Source organism: Heterodontus francisci, chromosome 2, assembly GCF_036365525.1.
Source record: "Heterodontus francisci isolate sHetFra1 chromosome 2, sHetFra1.hap1, whole genome shotgun sequence".
In the NCBI taxonomy this organism is placed as follows: domain Eukaryota; kingdom Metazoa; phylum Chordata; class Chondrichthyes; order Heterodontiformes; family Heterodontidae; genus Heterodontus; species Heterodontus francisci.
The window spans coordinates 217,363,923-217,375,238 of record NC_090372.1 but is presented as its reverse complement, the minus strand read 5'-3'; positions in this window follow the sequence as shown (position 1 = coordinate 217,375,238).

Here is an 11,316-nt window from a genome sequence, read left to right as displayed (position 1 = left end):
TACATAATTATAAATACCAATCCACACCAATTATCATTAATAAATACCAATCCACACCAATATAAATATAAATACCAATCCACACCAATATAAATTAATAATACCAATCCACCAATATAATTATAAATACCAATCCACACCAATATAAATTAATAAATACCAATCCACACCAATATAATTATAAATACCAATCCACACCAATATAAATTAATAAATACCAATCCACACCAACATAATTATAAATACCAATCCACACCAATATAAATTAATAAATACCAATCCACACCAACATAATTATAAATACCAATCCACACCAATATCATTAATAAATACCAATCCACACCAATATAATTATAAATACCAATCCACACCAATATAAATTAATAAATACCAATCCACACCAACATAATTATAAATACCAATCCACACCAATATCATTAATAAATACCAATCCACACCAACATAATTATAAATACCAATCGACACCAATATAAATTAATAAATACCAATCCACACCAATATAATTATAAATACCAATCCACACCAATATAAATTAATAAATACCAATCCACACCAATATAATTATAAATACCAATCCACACCAATATAAATTAATAAATACCAATCCACACCAATATAATTATAAATACCAATCCACACCAACATAATTATAAATACCAATCCACACCAATATCATTAATAAATACCAATCCACACCAACATAATTATAAATACCAATCCACACCAATATAAATTAATAAATACCAATCCACACCAATATAATTATAAATACCAATCCACACCAATATCATTAATAAATACCAATCCACACCAATATAATTATAAATACCAATCCACACCAATATCATTAATAAATACCAATCCACACCAATATAAATTAATAAATGCCAATCCACACCAACATAATTATAAATACCAATCCACACCAATATAAATTAATAAATACCAATCCACACCAATATAATTATAAATACCAATGCACACCAACATAATTATAAATACCAATCCACACCAATATCATTAATAAATACCAATCCACACCAATATAAATTAATTAATACCAATCCACACCAATATAATTATAAATACCAATCCACACCAATATCATTGATAAATACTAATCCACACCAATATAATTATAAATACCAATCCACACCAATATCATTAATAAATACCAATCCACACCAATATAATTATAAATACCCATCCACACCAATATAAATTAATAAATACCAATCCACACCAATATAAATTAATAAATACCAATCCACACCAATATAATTATAAATACCAATCCACACCAATATCATTAATAAATACCAATCCACACCAATATAAATTAATAAATACCAATCCACACCAATATAATTATAAATACCAATCCACACCAATATAATTATAAATACCAATCCACACCAATATCATTAATAAATACCAATCCACACCAATATAAATTAATAAATACCAATCCACACCAATATAATTATAAATACCAATCCACACCAATATCATTAATAAATACCAATCCACACCAATATAATTATAAATACCAATCCACACCAATATCATTAATAAATACCAATCCACACCAATATAAATTAATAAATACCAATCCACACCAATATAATTATAAATACCAATCCACACCAATATCATTAATAAATACCAATCCACACCAATATAATTATAAATACCAATCCACACCAATATCATTAATAAATACCAATCCACATCAATATAAATTAATAAATACCAATCCACACCAATATAATTATAAATACCAATCCACACCAATATCATTAATAAATACCAATCCACACCAATATAATTATAAATACCAATCCACACCAATATCATTAATAAATACCAATCCACACCAACATAATTATAAATACCACTCCACACCAATATCATTAATAAATACCAATCCACACCAATATAATTATAAATACCAATCCACACCAATATAAATTAATAAATACCAATCCACACCAACATAATTATAAATACCAATCCACACCAATATAAATTAATAAATACCAATCCACACCAATATAATTATAAATACCAATCCACACCAATATAAATTAATAAATACCAATCCACACCAACATAATTATAAATACCAATCCACACCAATATCATTAATAAATACCAATCCACACCAATATAATTATAAATACCAATCCACACCAATATAAATTAATAAATACCAATCCACACCAATATAATTATAAATACCAATCCACACCAATATAAATTAATAAATACCAATCCACACCAATATAATTATAAATACCAATCCACACCAATATAAATTAATAAATACCAATCCACACCAACATAATTATAAATACCAATCCACACCAATATAAATTAATAAATACCAATCCACACCAACATAATTATAAATACCAATCCACACCAATATCATTAATAAATACCAATCCACACCAATATAATTATAAATACCATTCCACACCAATATAAATTAATAAATACCAATCCACACCAACATAATTATAAATACCAATCCACACCAATATCATTAATAAATACCAATCCACACCAACATAATTATAAATACCAATCGACACCAATATCATTAATAAATACCAATCCACACCAACATAATTATAAATACCAATCGACACCAATATAAATTAATAAATACCAATCCACACCAATATAATTATAAATACCAATCCACACCAATATAAATTAATAAATACCAATCCACACCAATATAATTATAAATACCAATCCACACCAACATAATTATAAATACCAATCCACACCAATATCATTAATAAATACCAATCCACACCAACATAATTATAAATACCAATCCACACCAATATAAATTAATAAATACCAATCCACACCAATATAATTATAAATACCAATCCACACCAATATCATTAATAAATACCAATCCACACCAATATAATTATAAATACCAATCCACACCAATATCATTAATAAATACCAATCCACACCAATATAAATTAATAAATACCAATCCACACCAACATAATTATAAATACCAATCCACACCAATGTAAATTAATAAATACCAATCCACACCAATATAATTATAAATACCAATCCACACCAACATAATTATAAATACCAATCCACACCAATATCATTAATAAATACCAATCCACACCAATATAAATTAATTAATACCAATCCACACCAATATAATTATAAATACCAATCCACACCAATATCATTAATAAATACCAATCCACACCAATATAAATTAATTAATACCAATCCACACCAATATAATTATAAATACCAATCCACACCAATATCATTAATAAATACTAATCCACACCAATATAATTATAAATACCAATCCACACCAATATCATTAATAAATAACAATCCACACCAATATAATTATAAATACCCATCCACACCAATATAAATTAATAAATACCAATCCACACCAATATAAATTAATAAATACCAATCCACACCAATATAATTATAAATACCAATCCACACCAATATCATTAATAAATACCAATCCACACCAATATAAATTAATAAATACCAATCCACACCAATATAATTATAAATACCAATCCACACCAATATAATTATAAATACCAATCCACACCAATATCATTAATAAATACCAATCCACACCAATATAAATTAATAAATACCAATCCACACCAATATAATTATAAATACCAATCCACACCAATATCATTAATAAATACCAATCCACACCAATATAATTATAAATACCAATCCACACCAATATCATTAATAAATACCAATCCACACCAACATAATTATAAATACCACTCCACACCAATATCATTAATAAATACCAATCCACACCAATATAATTATAAATACCAATCCACACCAATATAAATTAATAAATACCAATCCACACCAACATAATTATAATTACCAATCCACACCAATATCATTAATAAATACCAATCCACACCAATATAATTAGAAATACCAATCCACACCAATATAAATTAATGAATACCAATCCACACCAACATAATTATAAATACCAATCCACACCAATATCATTAATAAATACCAATACACAACAACATAATTATAAATACCAATCCACACCAATATAAATTAATAAATACCAATCCACACCAATATAATTATAAATACCAATCCACACCAATATCATTAATAAATACCAATCCACACCAATATAATTATAAATACCAATCCACACCAATATCATTAATAAATACCAATCCACACCAATATAAATTAATAAATACCAATCCACACCAACATAATTATAAATACCAAACCACACCTATATCATTAATAAATACCAATCCACACCAACATGATTATAAATATCAATCCACACCAATATAAATTAATAAATACCAATCCACACCAATATAATTATAAATACCAATCCACACCAATATAAATTAATAAATACCAATCCACACCAACATAATTATAAATACCAATCCACACCAATATCATTAATAAATACCAATCCACACCAACATAATTATAAATACCAATCCACACCAATATCATTAATAAATACCAATCCACACCAACATAATTATAAATACCAATCGACACCAATATAAATTAATAAATACCAATCCACACCAATATAATTATAAATACCAATCCACACCAATATAAATTAATAAATACCAATCCACACCAATATAATTATAAATACCAATCCACACCAATATAAATTAATAAATACCAATCCACACCAACATAATTATAAATACCAATCCACACCAATATCATTAATAAATACCAATCCACACCAACATAATTATAAATACCAATCCACACCAATATAAATTAATAAATACCAATCCACACCAATATAATTATTAATACCAATCCACACCAATATAAATTAATAAATACCAATCCACACCAACATAATTATAAATACCAATCCACACCAATATAAATTAATAAATACCAATCCACACCAATATAATTATAAATACCAATCCACACCAATATAAATTAATAAATACCAATCCACACCAACATAATTATAAATACCAATCCACACCAATATCATTAATAAATACCAATCCACACCAACATAATTATAAATACCAATCCACACCAATATAAATTAATAAATACCAATCCACACCAACATAATTATAAATACCAATCCACACCAATATAAATTAATAAATACCAATCCACACCAATATAATTATAAATACCAATCCACACCAATATCATTAATAAATACCAATCCACACCAACATAATTATAAATACCAATCCACACCAATATAAATTAATAAATACCAATCAACACCAATATAATTATAAATACCAATCCACACCAATATAAATTAATAAATACCAATCCACACCAATATAATTATAAATACCAATCCACACCAATATAAATTAATAAATACCAATCCACACCAACATAATTATAAATACCAATCCACACCAATATCATTAATAAATACCAATCCACACCAACATAATTATAAATACCAATCCACACCAATATCATTAATAAATACCAATCCACACCAACATAATTATAAATACCACTCCACACCAATATCATTAATAAATACCAATCCACACCAATATAATTATAAATACCAATCCACACCAATATAAATTAATAAATACCAATCCACACCAACATAATTATAAATACCAATCCACACCAATATCATTAATAAATACCAATCCACACCAATATAATTAGAAATACCAATCCACACCAATATAAATTAATGAATACCAATCCACACCAACATAATTATAATTACCAATCCACACCAATATCATTAATAAATACCAATCCACACCAACATAATTATAAATACCAATCCACACCAATATAAATTAATAAATACCAATCCACACCAATATAATTATAAATACCAATCCACACCAATTTCATTAATAAATACCAATCCACACCAATATAATTATAAATACCAATCCACACCAATATCATTAATAAATACCAATCCACACCAATATAAATTAATAAATACCAATCCACACCAACATAATTATAAATACCAATCCACACCAATATAAATTAATAAATACCAATCCACACCAATATAATTATAAATACCAATCCACACCAATATAAATTAATAAATACCAATCCACACCAACATAATTATAAATACCAATCCACACCAATATAAATTAATAAATACCAATCCACACCAACATAATTATAAATACCAATCCACACCAATATCATTAATAAATACCAATCCACACCAATATAATTATAAATACCAATCCACACCAATATAAATTAATAAATACCAATCCACACCAACATAATTATAAATACCAATCCACACCAATATCATTAATAAATACCAATCCACACCAATATAATTATAAATACCAATCCACACCAATATAAATTAATAAATACCAATCCACACCAATATAATTATAAATACCAATCCACACCAATATAAATTAATAAATACCAATCCACACCAACATAATTATAAATACCAATCCACACCAATATCATTAATAAATACCAATCCACACCAATATAATTATAAATGCCAATCCACACCAATATAAATTAATAAATACCAATCCACACCAACATAATTATAAATACCAATCCACACCAATATCATTAATAAATACCAATCCACACCAATATAATTATAAATACCAATCCACACCAATATAAATTAATAAATACCAATCCACACCAATATAATTATAAATACCAATCCACACCAATATAAATTAATAAATACCAATCCACACCAACATAATTATAAATACCAATCCACACCAATATCATTAATAAATACCAATCCACACCAATATAATTATAAATACCAATCCACACCAATATAAATTAATAAATACCAATCCACACCAATATAATTATAAATACCAATCCACACCAATATAAATTAATAAATACCAATCCACACCAATATAATTATAAATACCAATCCACACCAATATAAATTAATAAATACCAATCCACACCAACATAATTATAAATACCAATCCACACCAATATAAATTAATAAATACCAATCCACACCAACATAATTATAAATACCAATCCACACCAATATCATTAATAAATACCAATCCACACCAATATAATTATAAATACCATTCCACACCAATATAAATTAATAAATACCAATCCACACCAACATAATTATAAATACCAATCCACACCAATATCATTAATAAATACCAATCCACACCAACATAATTATAAATACCAATCGACACCAATATAAATTAATAAATACCAATCCACACCAATATAATTATAAATACCAATCCACACCAATATAAATTAATAAATACCAATCCACACCAATATAATTATAAATACAAATCCACACCAATATAAATTAATAAATACCAATCCACACCAATATAATTATAAATACCAATCCACACCAACATAATTATAAATACCAATCCACACCAATATCATTAATAAATACCAATCCACACCAACATAATTATAAATACCAATCCACACCAATATAAATTAATAAATACCAATCCACACCCATATAATTATAAATACCAATCCACACCAATATCATTAATAAATACCAATCCACACCAATATAATTATAAATACCAATCCACACCAATATCATTAATAAATACCAATCCACACCAATATAAATTAATAAATACCAATCCACACCAACATAATTATAAATACCAATCCACACCAATGTAAATTAATAAATACCAATCCACACCAATATAATTATAAATACCAATCCACACCAACATAATTATAAATACCAATCCACACCAATATCATTAATAAATACCAATCCACACCAATATAAATTAATTAATACCAATCCACACCAATATAATTATAAATACCAATCCACACCAATATCATTAATAAATACCAATCCACACCAATATAAATTAATTAATACCAATCCACACCAATATAATTATAAATACCAATCCACACCAATATCATTAATAAATACTAATCCACACCAATATAATTATAAATACCAATCCACACCAATATCATTAATAAATACCAATCCACACCAATATAATTATAAATACCCATCCACACCAATATAAATTAATAAATACCAATCCACACCAATATAAATTAATAAATACCAATCCACACCAATATAATTATAAATACCAATCCACACCAATATCATTAATAAATACCAATCCACACCAATATAAATTAATAAATACCAATCCACACCAATATAATTATAAATACCAATCCACACCAATATAATTATAAATACCAATCCACACCAATATCATTAATAAATACCAATCCACACCAATATAAATTAATAAATACCAATCCACACCAATATAATTATAAATACCAATCCACACCAATATCATTAATAAATACCAATCCACACCAATATAATTATAAATACCAATCCACACCAATATCATTAATAAATACCAATCCACACCAATATCATTAATAAATACCAATCCACACCAATATAATTATAAATACCAATCCACACCAATATAAATTAATAAATACCAATCCACACCAACATAATTATAATTACCAATCCACACCAATATCATTAATAAATACCAATCCACAGCAATATAATTAGAAATACCAATCCACACCAATATAAATTAATGAATACCAATCCACACCAACATAATTATAAATACCAATCCACACCAATATCATTAATAAATACCAATCCACACCAACATAATTATAAATACCAATCCACACCAATATAAATTAATAAATACCAATCCACACCAATATAATTATAAATACCAATCCACACCAATATCATTAATAAATACCAATCCACACCAATATAATTATAAATACCAATCCACACCAATATCATTAATAAATACCAATCCACACCAATATAAATTAATAATTACCAATCCACACCAACATAATTATAAATACCAAACCACACCTATATCATTAATAAATACCAATCCACACCAACATGATTATAAATACCAATCCACACCAATATAAATTAATAAATACCAATCCACACCAATATAATTATAAATACCAATCCACACCAATATAAATTAATAAATACCAATCCACACCAACATAATTATAAATACCAATCCACACCAATATCATTAATAAATACCAATCCACACCAACATAATTATAAATACCAATCCACACCAATATCATTAATAAATACCAATCCACACCAACATAATTATAAATACCAATCCACACCAATATAAATTAATAAATACCAATCCACACCAATATAATTATAAATACCAATCCACACCAATATAAATTAATAAATACCAATCCACACCAATATAATTATAAATACCAATCCACACCAATATAAATTAATAAATACCAATCCACACCAACATAATTATAAATACCAATCCACACCAATATCATTAATAAATACCAATCCACACCAACATAATTATAAATACCAATCCACACCAATATAAATTAATAAATACCAATCCACACCAATATAATTATAAATACCAATCCACACCAATATAAATTAATAAATACCAATCCACACCAACATAATTATAAATACCAATCCACACCAATATAAATTAATAAATACCAATCCACACCAATATAATTATAAATACCAATCCACACCAATATAAATTAATAAATACCAATCCACACCAACATAATTATAAATACCAATCCACACCAATATCATTAATAAATACCAATCCACACCAACATAATTATAAATACCAATCCACACCAATATAAATTAATAAATACCAATCCACACCAACATAATTATAAATACCAATCCACACCAATATAAATTAATAAATACCAATCCACACCAATATAATTATAAATACCAATCCACACCAATATCATTAATAAATACCAATCCACACCAACATAATTATAAATACCAATCCACACCAATATAAATTAATAAATACCAATCCACACCAATATAATTATAAATACCAATCCACACCAATATAAATTAATAAATACCAATCCACACCAATATAATTATAAATACCAATCCACACCAATATAAATTAATAAATACCAATCCACACCAACATAATTATAAATACCAATCCACACCAATATCATTAATAAATACCAATCCACACCAACATAATTATAAATACCAATCCACACCAATATAAATTAATAAATACCAATCCACACCAATATAATTATAAATACCAATCCACACCAATATAAATTAATAAATACCAATCCACACCAATATAATTATAAATACCAATCCACACCAATATCATTAATAAATACCAATCCACACCAATATAAATTAATAAATCCCAATCCACACCAACATAATTATAAATACCAATCCACACCAATATAAATTAATAAATACCAATCCACACCAATATAATTATAAATACCAATCCACACCAATATAAATTAATAAATACCAATCCACACCAATATAATTATAAATACCAATCCACACCAATATAAATTAATAAATACCAATCCACACCAATATAATTATAAATACCAATCCACACCAATATAAATTAATAAATACCAATCCACACCAATATAATTATAAATACCAATCCACACCAATATAAATTAATAAATACCAATCCACACCAATATAATTATAAATACCAATCCACACCAATATAAATTAATAAATACCAATCCACACCAATATAATTATAAATACCAATCCACACCAATATAAATTAATAAATACCAATCCACACCAATATAATTATAAATACCAATCCACACCAATATCATTAATAAATACCAATCCACACCAACATAATTATAAATACCAATCCACACCAATATAAATTAATAAATACCAATCCACACCAACATAATTATAAATACCAATCCACACCAATATAAATTAATAAATACCAATCCACACCAATATAATTATAAATACCAATCCACACCAATATAAATTAATAAATACCAATCCACACCAATATAATTATAAATACCAATCCACACCAATATAAATTAATAAATACCAATCCACACCAATATAATTATAAATACCAATCCACACCAATATCATTAATAAATACCAATCCACACCAACATAATTATAAATACCAATCCACACCAATATAAATTAATAAATACCAATCCACACCAATATAATAATAAATACCAATCCACACCAATATAAATTAATAAATACCAATCCACACCAATATAATTATAAATACCAATCCACACCAATATCATTAATAAATACCA